The sequence below is a fragment of the Phoca vitulina genome, unplaced genomic scaffold, assembly GCF_004348235.1.
Source record: "Phoca vitulina isolate PV1807 unplaced genomic scaffold, GSC_HSeal_1.0 scaffold2, whole genome shotgun sequence".
NCBI classification, from domain to species: domain Eukaryota; kingdom Metazoa; phylum Chordata; class Mammalia; order Carnivora; family Phocidae; genus Phoca; species Phoca vitulina.
The window spans coordinates 91,004,791-91,030,063 of record NW_022589705.1 but is presented as its reverse complement, the minus strand read 5'-3'; the positions used below and the strand labels follow the sequence as shown (position 1 = coordinate 91,030,063).

At 48.6% G+C, this 25,273-nt stretch overlaps 1 protein-coding gene across 4 annotated transcripts in view; it reads left to right on the top strand.

Moving 5' to 3' along the window:
* Positions 1-25,273, top strand: part of KAZN (kazrin, periplakin interacting protein) — a 1,052,477-nt gene that overhangs the window by 209,400 nt on the left and 817,804 nt on the right. The gene's annotated exons all lie outside the window — the stretch shown is intronic.

The following is a 25,273-nucleotide window of genomic DNA, read 5'->3' as shown; positions in this document are numbered from 1 at the left end:
TGCAGGTGGAAAGTCTGCTCACGGTGATACAGCAAGTATGTGGTGAAGGCAGGATTAGAATTCAGGTTTATCTGACTCCAAAGTCTATTAAAGGTTGGGGGAGGGAGACAGGTAGGGATTGGTGGGGGGAGAATATGAATAGTATGGACGATTTCCAGTTTCTTCTGCGGGCATTGGTATTGTCTGTGTTTTATCCCCAATGGACATACATTGTTTAATCAGAAAATTTAAAAATAATTTTATGAAGCATTTTGGGTGAGTCTCCTTTAATATATAAATAGACCCAATTATAAAGGCAGATTAAGTGTCATGATGCAGATGAACGCCGCTAAATTACTAGAAGCCAGTTTGTTCTCTTAAGCAGGTTAAACATGTTCCTTACGATGCTGTTTACACATGGCGTTTGCTTAGCAAAACCTTTTCTCCTAGATATGGCAAAGGTAAACGTCAACTCGGCCCCAGCTGAATTAGCCCAGAGGGCCGCGCTCTTGATTAATAATCATTGCAAGTCAGAGATGCGTCTCCCTGCAATCCTCAAACCTCCCAGACTAGGAAGGTACTTTATTTTTTTAATAACTTAAGATAAAAAAGGATGGAGTTTAATTCTTACCAACTTCAGTGACCGAGGTGCTGGCATTCATACAAATGGGATATTATCTTGTGGGACTCCCAACAAATAAGTCAAGGAGAGAAAAACCAGCTAGACCCAAGGCAGACTTTCAACAGCACAAAATCCAGGGTCCTGAGGAAGCCACAGTCAGCGCCTGACATAGTTTGCCCACCCACAAGGCCTCCCTGTGCTGATCAGAGGAATCATGGATGCTCATTCATTTAAATTCTGACAGAGGGGCGCCTGGGTGGCTCAGTCATTAAGCGTCTGCCTTCGGCTCAGGTCGTGATCCCAGGGTGCTGGGATCGAGCCCCGCATCGGGCTCCCTGCTCCACGGGAGGCCTGCTTCTCCCTCTCCCACTCCCCCTGCTTGTGTTCCCTCTCTTGCTGTCTCTCTCTCTGTCAGATAAATAAATAAAATCTTTAAAAAAAAAAAAAATTCTGACAGAGCGAGCCCAGGAGAAAAGTGGATGATCTTACCTCCTGCTCTCTGAGTATCTTGCCCCTGTGTCTTTTGGTTTGCAGATCACTGCTGGCGTCCTCTGTCTAGTGGCCCCATCGTTCCACCAGACTGCTCTGCCTGGGTGGCATCAACAGGCCCCTCCTTTCCAATTATTGGTCCTCTGCCCAGGTGCCCTTGGGGTCCTTCGAGGTCAATTCTGTGGATCCGGTGTATTGGCTTCATGTGGCCGCTATATTCATTTGCAAGAGCTGCCAAAACTGAGTAACACGGACCAAGCAGCTCAAACCACACAGAGGCACTGTCTTATCATTCTGGAGGCCAGAAGTCTGAGATCCAGATGTTAGAAGAGTTGCTTTCCTTCTGAGGCCTCTCTCCTTGGCATGCAGATGGCTGTCTTCTCCCTGTGTCTTCACATGGTCTTCCCTTGGTGTGTGTCTGTGTCCCAGTCTCTTCTTAGAAGGACATCAGTCACCGTGGATTAGGGTCCACCCTGATGACTTCATTCTACCTCTTTAAAGACTGTGTCTCCAGATATGGTCATGAAGGGTAGGACTTCCTTGTAGGACTTTGGAGGCCAGGGGGCGCAGTTCAGTTCCTAACCGCTGTTGTAATGAGTTATCACAAATATATCAATTTAAGGAACACAAACGTATTGTCTTATAGTCTGTAGTTCAGAAGTCGGACCCAGGTCTCACTTGGCTAAAATCAAGTTTTGGTAGCTCAATTCTATAGGCTCCGGATAGCATCCATTCCTTTGACTTCCTCCATATTCAAAGTCAGCAGCCGCCCCATCACTCCCACCTCTTCCAAAACCACATTCCCCTCTGATGCTTTTTCTGGCCCCTCTTCCACTTGTAAGCACCCCTGTTGATTATGTCGGGCCCACAATCCAGGGTCATCTCCCCATTGTCAGGTCTACCGATTACACAATCCAGGGTCATCTCCCTGTTGTCAGGTCTACCGATTAGCAACTTTAATTCTCCTTTGTCGTGTAACCTAACAGGTTCACAGGTTCCAGGGATTAGGTTGTAGACATGTCGGGGGGGGGGGGCATTTTTTCTGCCAGGCGCACTCCTATAGCCTCTATATTAACACCGATCATCTCTCCATGATAATGCTCCCCAAATACAGGGAAAATCTCTCTACTTTGTGGGCAAACAGACAAAAATGGCCTTATTAAGAGTTTGCCAGGAGTGCTTATGTAGGGTTGTGGGGATTTCAGGAGACAGGGAAGCCTTACAAACTTGACACTGTGATGTCATTATGCCAAGGGAGGTGGGCTCTCTCTTGTCTCCATGCCAGGTGGGGTATAACTCACTGGGGCTGGGGAAGGGAGAGGAGCCCCATCATGGAGCTGTTGCAGAGCACAGCTCAGCATCTCTGTGCCACATGGCCCTGCTGCTCCCCCCCAACCCCCCACCCCTACCGTAGGATTACGCATGTCTCCGGGATTGGAAGGGTCTGTCATCAGCACTTGGCTCTTCCTCCCCCAGGAACTGTGCAAACAGCTTCTCTCCTCCTAAGGTGAAATGATTTGCCTTAGCTAAGCAGTTATCCACTTTGCTTCTGAAAACCTTCCTAAGGAGCATTTTGACACACAAGTGGATACGTTGATGGAAAAAAAAAAAGAAGAAGAAGAAAGAAAGGGTTTCCTGCCATCTGGTTTAGAAAAGGTGGTAAGGAACATTTCCCTGCTCTTCTGTCACTGTAGAACAGAAGCAGAGAGCTGGAAAGAAGGGAGCCCATCACGGTGTTCCCGGGTCGGAGCCTCAGAATAGGGAATGACACACCCAGGCAATCTGCTACTCTGTGGCCATCCTAGAACTTGAACCCTAGATGTTCCAACTGAAAAATGTAGTCTTACTTCCACCACATACCACCTTTATAACAGGTTTTTCCCCTAAACACTTAATAGTAACCTTGTGAAGATTCTATTTGGTGGGTGTTTCCAGGAATTAGTAGCGCTTGTCATTTTTCAGAGCAGGTAACTAATTTCTTTGTCCTTGAATGAATGAGCCATTTAGTTTGTGTCAGTTGAGTGGTTTCATTTTATTCCTAATGTATTTCTACTATTTATCTAATTCAATTTTCTTTTTGCCCTCATTCCTGAAACTATTTTATCCTTTTTCTTTTTTCTTTTTTCTTTTTTTTTTTTGGCAGTTATGTGTATTTTTTGTTAAGTCCCCTTCAGTTCAGTCCTTTGTGGTTTGAGTTGGAGTGTCACTGGATAACAATTAAATATCGCCCTTTTCTGCAGAGTGTGGTTTTGTTTGAACTCTTGTAGAATTGTCCCTCTGTGTCTTGTGGTGATACATTGTGCTCTATTTTGCTTTTTAGCACCCACTATGTGGCAAGTTCTGTGCTCAACAGGAGACACAGACCCTTGCCGTCTGGGAGGGTCAGCCTGGCAGGGAGAGAAGGACATAATTCAGTTATATGAATGAGTCCACGGTTACAGACCAAGAGAAGCGGTCTGGAAGAAGTGGGGTCTTTTGAGTGGGAATCACAGAAAGAACCAAACTGCCCTGGGGGTAGAGGCTGGGAAAGGGTTGGGAAAGGCTTCCACTTGGCCAAGGGTTGGAGTGTTAGCAATGTTGGGCAAAGAGAAGACATTCTGTATAGAGGAGATAGCATGTGCAAAGGCCCTGGGGTAGAAGTAGATTTGGTACATTTGTGGAACTGTTCTGTTCCTTCTGGCTGTCTGGTTCCTGATCCAGACATTACTGAGCTTTGCTCTGGGAACTCTGTTTCTGGGTCCTACCTATACCTTGCTTGGATATTTTGCCCTGAACCCACTGTTTCCCCCCCCCAAAGATTTATTTATTTATTTTTGGGAGAGAGAGGGAGAGAGCATGAGCAAGTGAGCAAGCAGGGGGAAGGGGTACAAGGAGAGAGAAACTTAAGCAGATTCCACGCTGAGTATGGAGCCCAAGGGAGGGCTCGATCCCACGACCCTGAGATCATAATCTGAGCCAAAACCAAGAGTCAGACGCTCAACCTACTGTGCCACCCAGGTGCCCCATTATTGGTTTTTGAAGAATGGCTTCACCTGGGAGTCCCTGTCCCCGGTGATCACATTCAACACAGCCAAGGAGACAAGCATCCACTTCATTTTTCCAGCCTTGTCTACAACCAACTGACAAGTCTCGGCCTCTTCCAATGAAGACAATCCCATAGGGTTCCATAAGATCAATGGAGTTAAGATATTTGAACTTCTTGGAAGACTCTGAGGTGCTATGGATGCTTGTTAACCTTTGCTTCTGGTGAAAAAGTCCCTTTTGGAATGCCAGACAAGCTATATCTCACACTGCGTTTGTGAGAGATTGACATCAGGGCTGGATCTGTGGTGACGGGAAGGGTATTTTTAACCGAATAAATGACCTTTTTCTTGACCCTTTCTCCCATCCTTGTAGCAATCTTTTGGCATAACATATTTGAAATTGTTTTAGGCACTAGGACACAGACGTATGATATTTTAAAGAGAAAAACAACAGATGATTGGAAAATTAGGAGAAGGAAATTTCTCCTTGAATTCTCCATCCTGCCAGCAATGAAACCAGCCCAGACAGTAAAGACCTAAACTTTCCTCACTGGGGAATCTGAGAAGTTTCTAAGGATTCTCCAAACCTCCTGGCAAAACCCAACCCAACTCTGACCAAGTTTCCTTTCCTTTCCAGTGTTTTCAGAGCAAACAAAGGGATGTTGTCTCCGCAATCCCCAGGTGGCCCTAGAAAATGGATTCAACAGCTGTGGTGGGTGGCAGGGGCTCAGCCAAAACTTGTTATATATTTAGAACAAAGAACCTCCAGGAAAGCGAGTCTGTGTCCATATGTGGCTGCTTAATGTACTCCCTCTGGAACAATCCCATCCCTTTTCTCAGCCTCCCTCCAGCCCCCAGCCCGCCCCCTTCCCTGCCTTCAAGGGCTGCATGGTTTTGCTGCCCAGAGCCTCCCTCCATGGGCCCAGCTCCCAAATGCCCTTGGAAATACACCTTTTCTGCTGTCTTCACATCCAAACCCCTAATTTTCAGTGGGGTCAATCTGGAGAGTAAATCTGATTTTCAGTTGATCTCCACTAAGGTTTGATGATGATTAGTGGCCCCTTTTATTCTTGGAGAGGTATTTCATTGTGGTGATGTGGATTAACCCAAGTGAATCTCCACTGGGTGAGATAGCAGAAGGTGTCGGGCCCTATTTTAAGATGAGGAGTTTTTCCTGGCAGCCCTAACATGGGAACCTTGTGACCTCTGCCTGTGCGTATGTGTTTGGCCCATATCAGCGGGATCGATGCATGCAGAATAAATCTCTTTCACCAGCTTTCCAGTAATCCACTCAGCCATCCAGCTGTTCCTCCTTCCCTTTATTCTTGCCCTTGTTATCACATGCACACTATCTGTTCTCAGAGGTACACATGGCAGGCCACTTGTCGTCCTTGGAGATTTCTCTCCCCAGGTTCATTTGGAGCCCAGGTGAGAGGGCTGGCGTTTCCTGAATCAAACAGCTGTTCTCTGGTCACTCCCCCCTGTCCTAACTCAGCCCCTGGAGCCCATGTGGCGTGGAAACGGTTAGGGACAGCCTGAGCCTGCAATCTGTGCCCTAGCTACTCAGTTGCTTCCCACTAGCCCAAGATTATTCTGGCCTGTATTGTTTTCTGGCATCAAGATCCCTCTTTATTGCAGGAAGACCTAATTAAAGTAATTCTGTGCCCAGCCCTTTGCTGACCTGTGTTTATGGGGGGGGGGAGTGTCTGAGATGAACACATTTGGGGGACTGGGGAGGCCTCAAAGCAGAAGGACATTTCGTTCCAGTTCTCAGACGAGCGGCCACTCAAGGCCATGTCCATTGGGAGTGTGAAATACAGGGACGAGTCTGCTTATGATGGATGAGGTGGAGATCCTGTGACATAGTGTGGGTGGAAGCCCTTTCTAAACCAGACTGTGGCACAGACACTCAGGAGCTGTGTGTGCCAGGCTGGGGGGCCCCAGAGAAAATGTGTCTGTGGGTGACTTTCCAAGTGGGAAAGGGAACATGGCGACTCCTCCATGCTGTAAATGCAGCCGGCTCACCTGAATTCAAGAAACCTATCTGGCCTGCTTGTCACACCTCAGCTTTATGTTCTTGAGCAAGTATTTCCTCTCTCTGTGCCCCTAGTATACAAAGCCAAGGCATTGGGCAAGATTTCTGATACCCTCTGTCTGCTCAGTTTCTGAATCTGTCTCTAGTTGACCCATCTCCAACTCGTCCTCCACACTGCAGCCAGAATATTCGTTCTGAAACACATGGTTGCCCAAAGTTCTCCCCATGCTTAGCACACATCTGCAGTTCCCTGTTGCCCTCAAGGTGAAGCCCAGGCTTCTTTGCTGGGCATCCATGGCCTCCCAAGACCTGGCCCCTGTGGCTTTATCCCCTGCCTTTCCTCCTGTCACTTGCGTTCTGGCCAGCTTGGACTACATGGCACTCCAGAAGCTTGCCACAGCATCAGGCCTCTGTGAATGCCATTTCCCCCCAGAACTCTGCCAGCCCATCCCTTCCTCAAGTGGCTGTGTGTTATTGACCCTCAGGTCTCAGCGTGAACGTCTGAGACGCCTTCTCGGCACTCACCCCGAGCCTGGGGGAGGCTCATCTCCAAGGTGCTCCTAGATCTGCTCCTGGCACGGTTTTTGCTACCGAGTAGGGTGGTCCCCTGCTTACTGCTCTGTTCCCCCAGTGAACTATAGGCAACTCAAAGGATGGGACTGTGCCCTGCTTGCACCGAGCCCCCTGTTCCTAACACAGTGCCTGGTGTGTGGCATTGACAGGCACTCAGTATGTGTCACCTGGGCCGTGTGTAGGCGGCTGGTGCTGCCATCCAGAACATGGCATTATGCCAGCGAGTGCTCCCTCCCAGGAGGCAGGCAGCGGCCCCCATGGCGGATGCTCTCTGGTGAACTGACCCAGGCTATTTCTAGACGACGGTCATCCCACTTTCCAAAACACCCTGCCATCTCCCAGGGGGAGGAACTGGACTCCATGTGTGCCCTACCCTCTCACGGTTCCCCAGAGGGACCCTTTATCTTTAGAACGAGCTGGGGATCGTGCGGACTTTCCTGTTTGCTCCTATTCTGAAGTACAACGCTAACCCTCCTCTGAGCACGCACGTCCCATTTTAAATCCATTCTGGCAAGCTGATTTCCTGTTCCCATTCAGTCAATCATCTTCCATCTTTGGCAGGAAGGAGAACACACAGCTTTGCATGTGCCAACCCCAACATATTTCTAATTCCATCGAGCGTGGCGGGCTGTGCTATGAAGGCAATATGGCTCCACACCTGGATCTGTGGAGCATTTCTTGGCCTTTTAAGTTAAGGACCAAAGCCCTTGGCCGGTAGGACAAAGGCCCCGCTGCTGAGAATCAGTGCCACCACGCAGACCGTGCCAGGAAGCTGGGTACCAAAGATCGCCGAGTGAGGATTTGAAAGTGCGGTGGACTGACGGGGACAGCATTAAATCCAGAGTGAGGTCATGAGACTTGGCCTGGTGTTTCTAGTCCATTCTATGTGGGGAAGAACTCACAGAGGGGACAGAGGGACTTGCAAAGGGGGTGGGCTCATGACCTCTAGTAGTGACAATGATCCATTTATCTGTTTCAAACCCTGATGATGCTCTGGAAACTCGCTCTTCTCTGAAGTTTCTTTTGACCACAGCCAAGTATAAATTCGCTTCTTAAGGACTTTGATGCATATCTGAAGGGCTGTGTGTGCGTGTGTGTTTCAATCTTCTTTTTCTCCTGTCAGTCCTTTGGCTCGTTTTGAAGTTTTGGCAGGTGCCCACCAGGAACCGTAACCTAACTTCTTTTTTTGTCATTTCTTCTCTGCTACGATCCCGAATGTCCTTTCTGCTACGTCAAGAGTGCTTTTGAGCCTTTCTCCTTTCTGGTATTTTCCTTCTATTTCTTCTTGGCATGTCAATTTGATTTCCTACCTGCACAGCCGAGCACGAACCTGATGGTAATGACTCCAATTTGCAGCTGCCTTGGAAAGGTGTCGGCCAAGCCTGGAGTCGCGACTCCATTCAGCTTCCACTCCTCACCTCTGGGGCCCTCTCCCCCAAAACGGCAGTCCTTATCAAAAAGACTGAGGCAGAAAGTAGTAGCTGCACTAAAACTTGATTTGAGTTTGCCCTTTATTTTTCTGATCGCTGTGAAAATCAGTTCTAAGAGGGTGGAGAATTTTGTTCCCCCCCACTTGAGCCTATGTTAATTTTGCTCTTTTCTTGCCATCCAATTTCGTTCTCTTCAGTTCTGTTCTCAGCTGGATCCTAGTGTTTCACTGCACATTGTGAACCAGCAGAGCAATAATATGTTATGATTAATAAGTGGCTTGACAGGCAGGAAAAAAAGCAAATCTTACTCATTGCATCCATGGTGCTGTGCAAATTTGCTATTTTTTGAAAAATGTATGTAGTCAGCAGGATGGTTTTTGTCTGGCTCCTTGGCCCTCCACCCCCCTGCTTCAGCCGGATATTCCATTTCTTTTCACCTGCAAATGGCAGGCCTGCGGGTTGCAGGAATGCTCGCTACCTTTGTAACCCTGAGGAATTCACGGTTCTGGAGGCTGCATCTCGCATCACGCAACATATGTCAACGTGCATCCACATCACGCTTCAAATGCAAGTTTGTGTAACCGTGGAAGAATTCAGACTCCGATTGCATTTGGCCTGTTGGCATAATACATCTTACTGTGTACCAGGCCGTCTCCCGAGCACGTATAGGTATGGCATATACAACTCACAGCAATGCTAGGAGCAAGATGCTCTTATGATCTGAATAATTTCTTTAAAGCTTTATTTATCCGTTTTAGAGAGAGAGAGTGTGGGGCAGAGGGAGAGAAAGAATCTCAGGCAGACTCCTCGCTGAGCATGGAGCCCGACGTGGGGCCTGATCCCACGACCCCAAGATCATGACCTGAGCTGAAACCAAGAGCTGGATCCTCAACTGACTGAGCCTCCCCCTGCCCAGGTGCCCCTGATCTGAATAATTTTTTATTTTGTTGGCCTATATTGTATGTTCACCCATTTCTCTTAATGGGTTTTATTTGCATGATGTGGAATGATTTTTTTCCAGGTTTCCAGAATTGTTTTTCCCTTGAAACCATAGGTTCTAGATATGCCCTCTTTAACATGGGATCTAGGAGGTGTCTGGGGCTCCTGAGCACATGACTGGGGGTACTCCAGCTCTGCTTTACGTATGCAGTGCACCTTGGGTTTCAATGACTCGGGATGGAAAAAAAGAACGTGTAATACCTTATTAATATCTTTCTGTGTTAACTACATGCCAAAATTATAATGCTAAGATTTGGGATATGTTGGTTTAATATATGATCAGAATTCATTTCACCTGCTTTTCTTGTCCTTCCCTTTTGCAGTGAGGCTACTAGAAAATGTCAGTTGCACACATGGCTCACGTTCTGTTTCTGTGCCCAGAGCTGCTCTAGAGAGCACGCAGAAGGCCGTGGGGTAAAAACGGCCTCCATGGCTTCTGCCTCCACTTGAAGTACAGCAACGCTGCTAGGGAAGGCGAAGGCTTCATCTGATACCATTTACACAACTCATGTTCGGTGAGGGCCTACCATGTGCCAGACATCAGTGAGGAACAGGACAGACAGCATCTGTGTCTAGGGCTTGCGCATCAGGGGCCCCTGCTCCAGGGCAAACGTGATGACACGCCTGGCCCTCGAAGCTGGAGGGGCCTGGGTGGGGTCTGGGCCTGAAGGACATGGTTCCTTCTTCTCATTCACACAAAGGGGCAGTATCTCTCCCAGCCATGTCCCTTGGGGGGGTTGCGTTTGTCCAACAGGGGCACCTTGAACAAGAACCTCTGTGGGCATCACCAGCCCTGTCTGCCCTCACAGAGGAGGTGGATCAGGAGTTGCTTCTAGAGCCCCGTGCCTGTTACCCCATCTCTTTACCTGGATTCTAATCTCTGGCCCGAATTCCTGAGCCCGAGACCCTCCAGGCAGAGAGATCTCTGCTTTGTCCAACCATAGACTTGTGACCCATGGCCAGTTCTGACCTCCCCGTGTAGACCTGCCTCAGTCTGGCAAGCCAGTGAGGCTCCTTCTTTGTCCTCTTTTCAGTAAAAAATGACCTGGGTCTTACCTGTTTTCCTGATTCCCTTCTCTAGAATGTTGGCTCCTGATTTGCCGTGTTTGTTGGCGTACCTGCAGTGCTGAGGGCACCGTGGGGACCTACAGAGGCTTTGTGGTGGTGAGCACAGACCTCCGCGCCTGGATGAGGCTGGGGCTTCTTGCACGTCTCTGTGTTTCTGTGGTCACTGTCCCTTGTCATCTGTCTCAACTCCCAAGATTTGATGAGCCAGCTTTTAGGAGCATAGACTTTGCTTGGATGATAGTAGACCCTCTCCACTCCCGAGCTCTGGGGACACAGCTGCACTGGTCCTCAGGGCCTGGTGGCCACCCCTTTAGTCTTGGTGTTTTCTCTCCTTTTCTGAGGCTGCACATCCTCTACTGCAGTCTCAGCTCCTAGCTCTGAGCCTGGAATGTGGAAAGCTCTTGATAACTGTGCCCTGAGTACCCATGCCGCCTCAATGCAGAGTCCAGAGGACAGGCCACACAACGTGCCGTGTTGACAGAAGGCAAAGACTTGCTTGTCACTCACTGCAACCTCGGGATTTGAAGGCCAAAGACTTTGTCCAAGTATCTGAAAGTGACAGGTTGTTTCCCCTTCTCTAGGTATTTTTTCCTCTTATTTATTTATTTATTTAGAGAGCAGGGGGAGGGGCAGAAGGAGAGGGAGAGAATCTCAAGCACATTCCCCGCTGAGCACAGAGCCTGACGCAGGGCTCGATCTCACGACCCTGAGATCACAACCTGAGCTGAGGCCAAGAGTAGGGTGCTCAACCGACTAAGCCACCCAGGCGCCCCCAGGTATTTTTTCCTTTTGAGCCATGCTGTAGAATCTTTCATTCAGCCTTTGCTTTCTGCCTTGCATTTACAGAGAATTCTCCCCATACCCGGGGGCGTTATTTATTTCTTTGTCATTACTCTGGGGTCTGCTGCTCATGGTACTTCCACATCCTTGGCTGGTGGGTTGGTCATCGTTCAGATTGTTCTCAGCGGATCTGGAGGACTCTTGAGCATCTCTGCCTGGGGGAAGCCAGGCAGCTATTCCTGCTTTGTGATCCAGTTCTTACACCATTTATTAAGCACCGTGTGTTCACTCACTGGACCTGTGCTGGCTGCTGGGGTCTGGGGGATCGATCAAAAGGAGACAAAAGGCTCCCTGAGCCTGGGGATGCTTACGAGCCCGTATAATTCTTGTAGACAGGGGACACGGGGATTGCGCAGTAGGCTTATGTGCAAAGCCACTTGCTACGTGGTGGCTCTGTAGCTCCGTGAGCCCCGCAGGGCTCAGAGGATGGCAAGCCAGTGAGTCACCGGCGCTTCAGCATTGCCCCTGCCCCGGGGTAAACCCAAAGTGCACGCCCGAGCAAACAGTGCTTTCAGTGGACCAGGGCCTGGTTAAACAGAGTCCCCTCACATCCCCCAGCCCCGCCCCAGCTCTGAAGATTTTCCACTGGAGTCATTAAAGCAAAATCCATGTCGTGATGGCTGTGAGCTTTCAGATCACTTTATTTCTTTATTTTTGGTCCCGTTTTGTTTTTTAAATAGGACATATAGCCATGAAGGGACTTGTGATTGATCGCGGAAGGCCTTCAGCTCAGCTTTAATGAACCACCATCTTGCTTTGATCTGGTCATTGCAGGTGGTTCTCTGTGAAGTGTGTGGCCAGGGCAGAGAGGAGGGGTGGGGGTGGGGTGGGTGGGTGGGGTGGGGGTGGTCCCCAGCCAGGGTTCTGGCTGAGTTCTTTACATAGGATAATAACAGCTCTGCAGGCTCTCCCCGCCCCCTACCCACACCCAGCCCCGCCCCCTCCAATTGCGTTTTTTAACTGTTTCTTAGAAGTGAGTGAACATTTGTTCTGAGGACTGCCTGAGGCTTTGTGTGCTTTTATACCTTTTGGAGAAGTCCTTTCAACGCCTGCAACAGCTCCTGCCCTTTCCTAAGCTGGGTGTGAGGATGTGCATCAGACCTGCTGCCCCGCTGCTTTAGCCCCCCTTACACCCCCCCCCCCCATGGTTGCCCACCCTACTCAGAGCAGAAGCCACACTCCTCTGGTCTCTTTTCTGTGCTGGGACAGCCCAAGTTCCTTCTTGCCTCAGGGGCTTTGCACCAGCTGATCGTCCTGCCCAGAACTCTCCTTCCTTTGTCACCCACTTCTCTCTTGTCTCTTTCTTATGTCTCTGTTTAAATGTTACTTCCTCAGCAATGTCATCCCTGACCACCCTGTCTACAGAAATGACTTCCTCCTCCAATTTATTCTGTCACAGCATCCTCTGTACTTCCTTCAAGGGACTTACAGCAATTTGTAATGATCTTGTTTATCTGTTTCCCTGTATGTTCTTAGTCTTACCCCAGTCGACCAAGGGTAAGTGGGTACATTCTGCAGACCTAAAGTGGCCCACCATTTGTTTTTATCAATGAAGTTTTATTGGAACACAGCCACTCTGATTCTTTTACTATTGTCTGTGGTTGCTTTCCTGCTGCAGTGGTAGAGTTGAGTAGTTGCTGTAGAGGACTGTCAAGCTGGTGATGTTTACTATCTGGCCCTTTGCAGAAAAGTTTGCTGACCATTGCTCAAGATCACATAGTTCACGTGGACACCTTATTTTGCTGGACTTGTTAACTGCTATGTCACCAGGACCTAGCACATTGTTTGGCACATAACAGGTGCCAGTAAGAATAAACAGGAAGGAAGAAAGGGAGGGAGGAAGGGAGGGAGGGAGGAAAACAAAGGAGCCTTGTGGTTTCTCTGTACTTCTCCCCTTTCTACGCATCATCTTAGCTCAGCAACTTAAGACTGGCACCGTGAACCATGTGTCATGGAGATACTGAATCATACTCTTGGTTTTGAGATCCGGGTTCAATCAGTGAGTAGGTGCTGTAGCCAGGGTCATAGAGATGCTTCGCACTCCCATCATCCCAGAGTGTAGGCCAAGTGTCTGAGCTGGAGAACGAGGCATCAGAACTCCTGAGCTCCTTTCCAGTCTTTGGCTCCTCGTAGGCAGAATGACTCCCAGTGGCCCTCACACTACATTGTGGGTACAATGAGATGTCCCTCCCGAGATTATGTTATGTTATATGGCAAAGAGACATTACCCAAGTGGGCATATGTAACGTATGAGCCTTTCAAAGCAGAGGTTTCTTGGCTGGTGGCAGAAGAAATCAGAGGGGTCGGAAGCATGAGAAGGACCTAACTTGCAGGTTTGAAGGTGGAAGAGGCCACATGAGAAGGACTGTCCCTGGCCTCTGGGAGTAGTGAGGGAACAGCCGTGTCAGTCCTACAGCCACAAGGAACTGATTTTGCAACAACCTGAATGAGCCTAAAAGCACATTCTCGCCCAGACCCTCCTGATAACAGTCTAACCCAGCCAACACCCAGATTTCAGCCTGAAGAGACCATGAAGAAAGACCTCATCTCCACCCACCTAACTTCTGACCTACAGAAACCAGGAGATGGTAAACGGGTGTTGCCTTACGCTGTTAAGTCCAGGGCAATTTATTACATAGCAGCGGACAACTGATATACCACAGAACCCACTGGGGAAACAGGTTTTCTGCCCAGCACGAAGGTCTGAAAAATCCCCCATCTGGGAGCTGGTGTTGCCTTTTATCAGCTATGGGACCATGAACAGGTGACGCTTCTGAGCGTCATCTGTAAAAAGGGAGGATAATACTAATAAGTCGCCTCACTCCAATACTCATGGGCAGTAAATGAGATGATTCATGGAACGTGTCCAGGGCAGTGTTCAGTCCAACAGGCCTCACCAGAAGCTCCTCCACTTTCTCTCTGTGCACCCTCTCCTGAAAGTCTTACTCTTTATTTCCACATGGAGATTTGTCTCTGGGGAGATGCTCCTTCTTTCACATCTTCCTGTCCTCAGCATCAGGGACCCCTGTGCAGTTTCAGGGCTGGCTAAGTAATATCAGAGCAATGGAGTTCCTTGGTCCTCAGCTGTCTCTCAGGCATAAAGGCAATGCAATTACTGTCTTCTGGGGAGTGAGGCTGGCAGAGAATGCAGATGTTCGGTGGCAAATGCCCTGTCAACACTGTGACATGCAGCTAAGGAATCCTGGGGAGGGAAGAGCCAACATTACACTATTTTCTTAGCTGAGCCTCTCAAATTCTGTACTTACACAGATAGTGGCTCATAAAGAACATTCACACAAAAATGCAGATGCACAATTCACCAGGACTTCAAAGTCAGACAAATGGGGGTGACCGTCGATGCCATTTATTAAATGCTTACTTTGTGCTTGGCATTTCTCTAAGATCTTTCCATGTTTGAGTTGATTTTCCTGTTTTACAGATGAGGTAATGGAAACTCAGAGAGGTTAAGTCACATTTCCCGAATTATGCAGCTAATGAGTGAAAGGTCTGCGATGAGGTCTGGCTGCAGAGTCTGAGCTCCTGGCCGTGGTGCTGGGGAAACCATTGGCGCTCTGCACTGACTAGCCCTGTGATGACCTTGGGCAACCATTGAACCTTCCTGAAGCTGGTCTCCCATCAGTCTCCTGTTCCTGTGTAATTTGGTGAAAACCCAATTCCATCATTCATGAAAAGGGCTTTGCACAGTGGAAACTCAAACAACAGTGGAACAAAGAAGACAATGTGGACATCTCTTGGCTAGTGATCTGTGGCCTTCTGAGTCTGAGAGGCATTGCCCTGAACCTGCTTCCAAATTTGGGAAGAAGGGAAAATGTCAGTGGGGGTTTGGGGGGAGGACCTGAAGCTGGTAGTGAATGTCCAGGAGAAGGCACTCTTTCCTCATAGCTCAGCTCCTCTGAGGCCTCCCGGTGTGTGAGGAGGAAGGGAGCTGAGAACAGTCTCCCCACAGCACGGTCAGCCTCTCAGAAACCCTGTGCTCTGGGCTGTGGGGGTGCGGGCAGCGGGGGTCCCTCAGACCCAAGGCAGCTTGTTCACATGGGGGCCATGGAGATTGCACGTGGGGTGACTGAATTTGCCATGTTTCAGCTGCTTGGGCAGAGCAGGACATCCTTCTAGAGCAGGATGCTGGCCCTCCCCATGGCTGCCTTCTAACCATGGGGCGGGGCGGGGGGTGGTGGTGGTGGTGAGGACATGGCCCCAGGGGGTTCCTGACTTAGTTAGGAGGTGGTTTCAGGATTTGATACCACTCTCTCCTCTCTAGCCTGGAGCTCTCTGGGACCCCTCATTCCAGGTGCCAGGATCATGTCCCCACATCCCCCACCCCCCCCATCCTCCACTGTCACACTGGGTTCTGCCCTGTACTCGGGGGCCTTTCCTTATCCCCTCCCTCCCTCCTGCATTTTCCGGTTTACCATTAATAATGGTAATGGGCTGATGGATTTCTCCTTTCAGATACCAGGTTGTCCCTTAAGTAGTAACTTCCAATACCTTCACCCCTAAAAGTGATGACACAGTGTCAGTCTAGACCCACATCCACATAGTTTTTAATCTAACACTTACTGAGAGCTCACTACCTGCTAGAAAACGCCGAGCATCTCTAGCGTCATGCCCAATGTGATTCCACGTGCGTTTAGTCCCACGTATAGATGACGAAACTAAGCCAAGAAGGGTAAATCAGTTTGCTCACTGTTTGGGGGTGTGGAATCTGGAATCCAGGTGTGTTGTGTACACACCCCACACTCTTAGCAGCTCTTTCTGTCCGGCCTCTGTTGGTGTCTGTCTGAGCCAGCTCAGGCTGCTGTAACAAATACCACAGACGGCGGTGGGGGGCTGGGGGGGGTGTGCTTAAACAACAGACATTTATTTCTCCCAGTTCTGGAGGCTGGAAGTCTAAGGTTAAGGTTCCCACTGATTCAGTTTTTGGCAAGATGCTCTTCCTGGCTAGTAGACAGCTGCCTTCTCGCTGCATCGTCAGGTGGAAGAGAGATCAAGCTCAGGCACCTTTCTCTCTCTCTCTCTTCCTCCTTATAAAGCCACTAATCCCATCACAGGGCCCCACCCTTGTGACCTGTCTAGCCTTAATTACCTCCCAAAGGCCCCACCTTCAAATACCCACACATTGGGGGTTAGGCTTTGGTGTATGAATCTGGGGGACACGATCCAGTCCTTAGCAGGGTTTTGTGTGTAGGAGGCTTAGCGGGTCTCAGTCAGGGGGTGGGGAGGTGAAGAAGGAAGACGGGCCTCTCCTTCAGAAGAGCTTCGCCCAACTGAATCCCAGCTCCCCCACTGTGACCTTGAGTATAACCTCAGAGTGACCTTGGCCAAGTCACTTAGCTTTTCTGATCTTTCATTTCCTCCCCCAACATGGTGAGCACACCAACGTTGGCTAATTAGCCACCATGGCAGGAGGGTCCAGCTCAGTCCCCTGGGCCAGATGGATGATGAGAGTAACTGGTCATTGGTGTGTGCTGTTTCCCAGTTTACAAAGAGGTTTCCTATGTGTGAGCTCGGCATGGAATTGCATTACTATTCTTCTGCTGACTTTAGAAACTTACCCCAGGGGCCAGGGGACGTGAGCTCAGGGCACGTGTGGGACAGCAGTGTGGTGGGGTCACAATGGGGAAACCCAGTTTGCAAGGACAGGCAGCCATATTCTCCTCTACAGTTTTCCAAAGAATATTGAAAATGCAAGCTTTGTATTCAAAATGCGCATGTATTGCCTACTTACCAGGTACCAGGTCCTGTGCTAAATGCTTCTTTACACATAAACTCGTATTTTACTTCTACAGCAAGAAATGAATCTATAGCATGAGTTAAGGAGGCTCCATGGGTTTTTAATACAGGATGGGTCAAATCTCATTGTCAAGCAGCAGTATGTTATCCCCTCATTCCCCCGCTTTTTACCATCTGGAATTTGGTAGTTATCTTAAAGGCACAATGGTCTGAAGGTTCAGACGCCAGCCTACAGACTTCCCTTTGGCTCCTTGCTTTCTCTTCCTCAGTAATTCTCAAACTTTGGAGTACATGAAACTTGATGCATAGGACTGAATAAATAAAACCCCAAGCTAGGATACTTTATGGGCAATGTAAGCAATTTATCAGGGTAATTTTTTGCCTTACATACTGACTACAGATGCTGACCCTTTCTTGGAAACAAAACATCCACGAGGATATTGGAACAGGAGGTGATCTTAGAGTTCACCTGGCCAAATCCTCCCATTTTACAGATGAGAAGACCAAGTACCAGAGGGAACAAAAGGATCACAATGGACTGCAACATAATTAGGGATCGAGTTGGGAATGTTTTAATGGAATTCCGTTATTTGTCCACTGGTTAAACATCTGCCCTGGAATTGGACTCAGGACTGCCGAAGTCTCTGAAAGAATGCCATAGATTGGTTTCCTGGCTTCTCTCGCCAAGTTGTTGGAAAAATATCGGGCTTCCCATTCACCAGGATCACCAGAGAGGTGCCACGGCTGGGTAGCCTTGGAGAGTCTGTCAATGTCCAAACCCTCTGTTAAAACCAGGATTCTCAATCTTTTCTCCAGATCAACACTGGGGAAGATCGGTCAGCAATGGAAAACATTCACCTTTAGCCCCTTTAAAAACATTCTTCCTTCCTGCAAGCTGAATTTTTGGGTTTTCACAACAAGAAGGAAGGGTAGCCCAAGGGCTTTTAGGGGAACAGGCAGACCTTTCCTGACTGGCAAAGGGGAGAGCATTTCTCCCCTGTCCCCAGACTTTTATTCCATCAGAAGCTCAGCTCAGAAGCTCAGGCTGACCTACTACTGCCATCCGGGGCTTGGGCCTCTTGTCCCCATGGGAGTCTGTGGGGCTGGAGGCAGAGATTAAAGCTGATCGTGTCAGGGTCATTATTTTCCCTGCATGGACAGTTAGTTGTCAGACACCAAAGGGCCACCGGGGGTTTGTAGCAGATGGTGTGGGCATGTCATCACGTTGTCTTTCATTCTGCTGCTCTTGGACCAAATATTAGAGGCCCTCCCGAGTCTTGATGCCATAACCCTTACGGGTGGCTCTCTTCCCATCTTTCACTTTGCTCAGCATAGACCACCACAGACTCAGCCTTCTGTTGATTAGCCAGCACTAGACAAGGGCCAGCACGTTGTACTGACTAGAGGATTCACTCTGGTTAGTGAGAGTCTGGTCCAGTGAGTGTCTCGGTTGCTGAGACTCAAGGAAAAACTTCCCGTTGGGAAGACATAGGGACTCTCAGGCCAAATCACATCACACATGTTGGTCTCATGTTGTAAGACTTAGTTCTTCACTGGGGTGCCGGGGTGGTACAGTCGGTTAAGCGTCCAAGTCTTGATTTCAGCTCAGGTTGTGATCTCGGAGTCGTGAGATCGAGCCCCACATGGGGCTCTATGCTCAGCACAAGTCTGCTTGCACACGAGTCTGCTTGGGATTCTCTCTGCCTCTCCCTCTCCCCCTCCCAGTCGTGCATGCTCTCTCTCTCATTCACTCTCTCTAAAATAAATAAATCTTAAAAAAAAGACCTAGTTCTGCACTAAGTGGGTTATTGGCCTCTTGCTGATAATACCAAGAATAGTAATAATTGTTAACAATCAGTGAGTCCTTACCGAGTACCGGCTCTGTTCTGTGGGCTTTATGTGTATAACCCAACTTCATTTTCCCATCAGCACTGTTACGTGGTAGAAACAAGAGGCCCATTTCAGAGATGAGGAAACTGAGGCACAGATGGGCTGAGTAACATGTTCACAGTCACAAAACTAGGAAGTAGAGGAGAGAGATCAGAAGGACAGGCTATATGCTCTTGTATATGTGGTTTTCTTACAAAGGTCTGGGTTTCATCTGACCTGAAGATTAGGTTTAGTATCAGTAAATGCTTGTTCCTCATCTTTCCTCATTGGGCCCAGGGGTACCTGAAACTGTATTCTTATGGAACAGTGCTTTGGTGGGTTTGTAAATACCTGATTGAGGTGGGGAGGAAAGCCTGGCTGGAGGGCATTGCCAGTGTTCTCAGGACAGAGGACATGTTCTGTTCTGGCCTCTGGTACCCATGCATCTTTGTGCTGATAACTGTGTCTCACCTTGCTCCTCACTCTCGGCCTGTGTGCCCTTGGAGGGCCTCCACCCCTGACTCAGGAAGCATTTGACTTAGGCTTTAGCTAATCAGAATATCATCTCTGCCACTGTGATTGAGTCAGAGATTGGCACGGGAACCAATGAAAGCAGGAGAGAACTATGTGGGCATGTTGGCAAAAAGCCTCTTTTACTCTTCCACTAGACCACAGTCTGTGAAGATGTCTGATCTGGAGCCATGGCAGCCTTCTTGCCACCATGAGGCACAAGCTGACAGAGGATGATGCCCAACTCAAAGGAAGCAGAGCCAAGAGATGGAGAGTGAGAAACCTCAGGTCAAGCTGTGCCTGTCATGGAAAATAGAGTTTGCTCATCTATGTTAGTTCATCAAACAATCCCAAATGATGTAGTCTGTTATAATGAATATGATTTTATTAGCCTACTCATGGCAGGCCTTTAAAATGATTAACTAGGGAAAGGTGTGCAAAATTCCCCTGAGAAAGCTTTTTCTTGGTCAGCTAACTGATCAATATGGTGAATGAACCCCGTATTACAGTTTAGCATATACAAACCTGGGTTGCGAGGGATGGTGATTTCATAGCAATTACTTCAAAAGAGAAGGGGGGGAGGGGTTCATTTTACAGGATAACAATAAGGCCCAGAGAGATTACATCAGGAAATGGGGGAATTGGGATTCAAAAACAGGTGATCCAGATCAGGAATCCAAGCTTTTAATTACTATGCCTAATAAATACTTAAAAAAAAAATCCAAGAATATTTGTTGAGGAGCTACTATGGATCCATCATGGAATACATCAGCAAATAAGATACACAAAGACCCCTGCCATGTGGTGTAAGCACTGAAGTATGTGTGTATGGAGAGAACAGATAGAAAGCAAACAATAAAAATAATAAGAAATATTAGAAGGTGACAAATTCTGTGAATAAAGAAAAATAAACAAGCTACGGGGAATCAGGAGAGTTCCAGTTTTTAATAGAGTGGTCAGAGTGGGCCTCTGAGATGGTGAGGTGGGAGAGGCAAGGGAGTTAACCAGGGGGCTACCTGAGCACAGAATATTCTGGATGGAGGAAAGAGCCAGTGCAAAGGCCAGAGGCAGGAGCATGCCTGGCATGCTTGAGGAACAGCAGGGAGGCTAGTGAGTTTGGAATTGAGTGTGTAGAATATAGTAAGAGATGAGGTCAGGGCAGTGATTGGGGATCTCTGGGAGGAGTGGCTTCTGCAGGATTTTGAGCAGAGGAGGGACAGGGTGTGGCTCAGACTGCTGTGGGACAATAGGCTGTTGGTGGGAAGTGCAGGTGCAAGGAGGTCACCATGGAGCCCTGGGCACCAATCCCCATGAAAGATGGTGGCAGGGTGACACCCTTGGACCAGGGTGACAACACTGGAGATGGTGACAGGTGGTCGGATTCTGAATGTGTTTTGATGGAAGAGAGGAGAGGGTTTGTAATTCCAGTTGTGGGGCAGAATAAAAGAGGAGTCAAAGATAACTCTAAGTTTTGGGGCAAGATTTGAAGGATTCAACTGAACACAAAGTCTTTGAGCTTCATTCCTGTGACCAAAGAACTGTACCTCTTTTGCCTCTGCCCACTTTGTTTTCTTTTATCCAGAAGGGCCATCTGGGATTGTATGCTGCTTCATGACAAAGAATTCCTACACATATCATCCCATTTCATTCCCACCTCAATCCCGGGGTTCTCCTCCCATCTGACAATGAGGGAAACTGAGGCTCCGGGAGACAGTTGCTCACCCAGCCCAGCTCACATGGTTGATGAACTGATATTCTCTATTCTGTTCCATTGCAATAGAGGAATAGTCTACGTCCCCCACCCCCCACACCCTGGCTTTTTGAATGTCACAGCAGAAGCAATAGTCTCCTGGTTATAAAATAGCAAACTGCCTACCACCTTCATTTTCATAATCTACATGGTCTCTAAATTTTCAGCTGTGAGTGCCTCAAAATCCTTGAAATGGATTGTCCTTCTGAAGCCTTCTCTGTAAACACACTCTTCCCATTGGCTTGTAACTTTCTGCCATATCCAGCCTTAAGATCTAGAATTTTTTTGTCCTGGCTTTTTTTATGAGCTTATGTTATGTTCTGCTTGATGGGAGCCCCCACCTTTGGTGTTGCTACTCTAATGTTTGTTTCCTGGTTGTGGCTGCTGCCGGGGGACATACTTGCTTTCCCTGCTTGGATTTGAATAACTTGATGGGTGGTCTTCTAGAAGATCGGTGTTTCCACCCTGCTAGTTTGAGAAGCAAGACTACGCTTGATAGCCAAGCTGGGGCAAGGGGTGGGGGGGTAGGCAGAGAGAGTTTTGAAATCTAGAGAAGATGCAAAACTTACTCGGGAATATCCGCCAAAGACCAAGCCAGCTATTTTCTGCAATTCTCGTCACTCTTTCTATGCCACCACTTAGGCAACCAGCATCTCTTCTTGTTGTGACAACTACATTATTGGGGATTTCATTCCCATTCTCCTTCAGAGGGTGAAGCCCCACGTCCCTGCGTCCCGCATTCTAACCCTTCTCTGAATGAATGAAATGAAACAAAAGGCGTGACTCCCCCCTCACCCCCCCAAGCTGCATTCATGAAGTGTTAAGCCTCTGGATTTTAACTACGTGGATAAATACAGATGTAGAGGTTTGGGTGAGAGGGGTATCTCCAGCGGTTGTCAGCCTTGTTAACATGCACTCCCTCAAGCACATCCGTGACTCCCCGGTTTCATCAATGGAAATTAATGCATTGTTGTAGCGAAGACAATCACTCTGAGCGTGTGGATATTCAAATGAACTTTTAAGTGAGAATCTCAGCTGCTTTGAAGGGGAGAGGAAATGAGAAAGGCCAGAAAGGAAGAGTGAGGGAGGTTTCCTGGCATCTCCAAGTGAAGTAAGTCAGCAATTCCAGTGGAGTTAACCATTTCGTGCCTAGATCACTGCCACAGTCTGCAAGGCAGGGTCTCCCTCTGTGGCCCCCTTTCCTTCCTTTTCCTGGCCATTCTGTTTCTGTAAGACACATCTTCCCAAATCGCTGTTCCTGTGGTGCCCTACCTTATTTAGAGGCCTTTAATGAGGAGGTAGAGGGCATGAATACTCGAGCACAGAGAATTTGTAGGCAGTTAAACTACTCTGATACCATAATCATGGATATATGTCATTATACATTTGTCCAAACCCATAGAAAATACACCAGGAGTGAGCCCTAATATCAGCTATGGACTCTGGGTGATTGGGATATGTCCGTGCAGGCTCATCAGCTGTAACAAGTGTACCACTCTGCTGGGGGAATGTTGAGATGTCGGTAATGGGGAAGCTGTGCATGAGTGGGTGCAGGGAGGATGTGGGAGATCTCTGTATCTTCTTCTCAATTTTGCTATGAACCTAAAACTACTCTAAAAAAAAACTAAAGTCTGAAAAAAAAAAAAAAACAGCCTCCAGTGGCCCCATATTATCTATGGATCAGATACATATTCTTGGTCCCAGTGGTCAAGGGCAGTGTATAATTAGACTCTACCTCAACCCATCCGTGCTGCCACCCTCCCGTGCTCCACTCCACCAGCCCTTAGGTGACCTAGGCTTCTTCCTTCGTTTCTCCAGGACCACACTTCTGTGGCTGCCCCCTTGGAAGAGCTCTCCCCCAATACAGACCCTCCCCGTTCATCCAGACTCAGGCCAAGGTCATGGTTTGCCTCCTCTATGATGACTTCTTCAGCACTTGCTGTGACTGAATGTGTGTGTCCCTCCAAAATTCATATGTTGAGCCCCTAACCCCCAATGTGATGGCATATGGAGGTGGGGCCTTCAGGTAGTGTAATCTAATGGTTTAGCTGAGGTCATGAAGGTGGTGCTCCCATGATGGATTAGTGCCCTTAGAAGTGGAGACACCGGCCAACTTGCTTCCTCTCCCTCTGCAATATGAGGGTACATCAGGAGGATGACTGTCTGTAAGCCAGGAAGCAAGCCCCCACCAAGAACCGAATCTGCTGGCACCTTGATCTTGGACTTCCCAGCCTCCGGAATTGTGAGAAATAAGTGTTTGCTGTTTAAGCTCCCAGTCTGCAGTGATTTATTGTAGCAGCCTGAGCTGACCTAAGACCTCACTTCACCCTTCTCTGCATAGTGATTGCTTCCTCCAGCCTCAGCCCACCTGCCACCTCATCAAATACTGTCTTATCTGTGTTCAGTCTTATCTCCTCAATGACAATCTAGGCTTGTTGAGCTCAGGAATAGTGCCTTCAACTTCATTCGTGGTATCAGGGCACTTAGCACAGTCCTGAGCACAGCACAGACGTGCCTTAAGCTCTTGTGTTGACTTCAGCTCACTAGAGGGAGAAGAAAAATATTCTCTTATTCTCTAAGATCTGTGGAAAAGGAGACCTCCATATATCCACGGGTCCCCGAAGCCGCATCACCCCAAAAGGCACTGCCACATTGAAGAGTTGCAGGAAGCAGATGGCACGGGTGGTGCCTCTGGGTACCACCCCCTTCTTGGGTGTTTGCTCATTCATCCACCCTCCCATCAAGAAAGTGTTTATGGAACATCCACTATGTCCTCAGCACAGAGATGCGGTTCTGAATGGGACAGTGTCCTGCCCTCATGGAGCTTGTGGTCCGTTTAGGATGTGTGTGTGGTGTGTGTTAGAGAGAAAGGGGAGGAAGACCTAGCAAACCAGTGAGTGAATAAGGTGATTTCCATAAAGACGTGTGCTCTGAAGGAACTTTAAGATGCGATTTTGTGGTGAGTAGGATAACGAGACATGGTCACCTATGGGTGTGTAAGGTGGGAGAATCTCTCAGGACGAGGGAATAGCAGGTGCTATCCAGCTCGTAGGCAGGGTTTCTGAAGCTTGGAGCTGTTGGCATTTGGGGTTGGATCATTCTTTGTTGTGGGTCTGTCCTGTGCATTGTGGGAGGTTCAGCAGCATCTCTGGCCTCCACCCTCTAGGTACCAGCAGCAGGTCCTACCCTCCACGCCCCCGCCAAGTCATGACCATAAAAAATGTCCTCTGACGTTGGCAAAATGTTTGGTAGCATGGAGTGTACTGGGTTGAATGGTGACCTCCTAAAAAGATTTGTCCTTGACTTAACCACTGGAACCTGTGAATATGACCTTTTTTTGAAAAAGGGTCTTTGTAGATGTGATTGAGGATCTTGAGCTGGGGAGGCCTGGGTGGCTCAGTCAGTTAAGCGTTGCCTTTGGCTCAGGTCATGATATCGGGCTCCTGGGATGGAGCCCCACATCGGACTCCCTGCTCAGCGGGGAGTCTGCTTCTCCCTCTGCCCTAACCCCCTGCTCGTGCTCTCTCTCTCACTCACTTTCTTTCTCTCAAATAAATAAAATCTTAAAAAATACATATTTAAAAAAGGATCTTGAGCTGATTTCATCTTGGATTATCCAGGTGGGACCTAAAGCCAATGACAAGTAGGGATAGAAGAGGGCAAGACATAGATGTGGAGGAGAAGGCCACGGGAAGGCAAGGCAGAGATTGGGGTGATGTGACCACAAGGAGTGCTGACAGCCCCCCAGGGACTGGAGGAGACAAGGAGCACACTGCCCCCTGGAGCCTTTGGAGGGAGCAAGACCCTGCCAGCACCTTTTTTTTTTTTTTTTTAAGATTTTATTTATTTATTTGAGAGAGAGAATGAGAGAGAGAGCGGGAGAGGGAGAAGCAGACTCCCTGCTGAGCAGGGAGCCCGATGTGGGACTCGATCCCGGGACTCCAGGATCATGACCTGAGCCGAAGGCAGTCGCTTAACCAACTGAACCACCCAGGCACCCAAGACCCTGCCAGCACCTTGACTGTGGACTCGGCGGCCTCCAGAACCAGGAGAGAATCCATTTCTGTTGTTCTGAGTCCCAAGTTTGCGGTGATTGGTTACAGCAAATCACGGAAAAGTGATAGAGGGGCAGCCCGGATGAGCACAGTTCCTCCTCCGTCATTCCAACAGAAAGGCCTTGCGTTTGGCATTTCGTGTCACCACGGCACTCCAGATGGCTAATTCATTGGTTTCATCTTAAGGTGAAGAAACGGAAGCCTCCAAGGAGGAAGTGACTTCCACCTCACGTCCACAGGCGTAGACTTTCTTGCGGGCAGAGCTGGAATCTGAACCCCG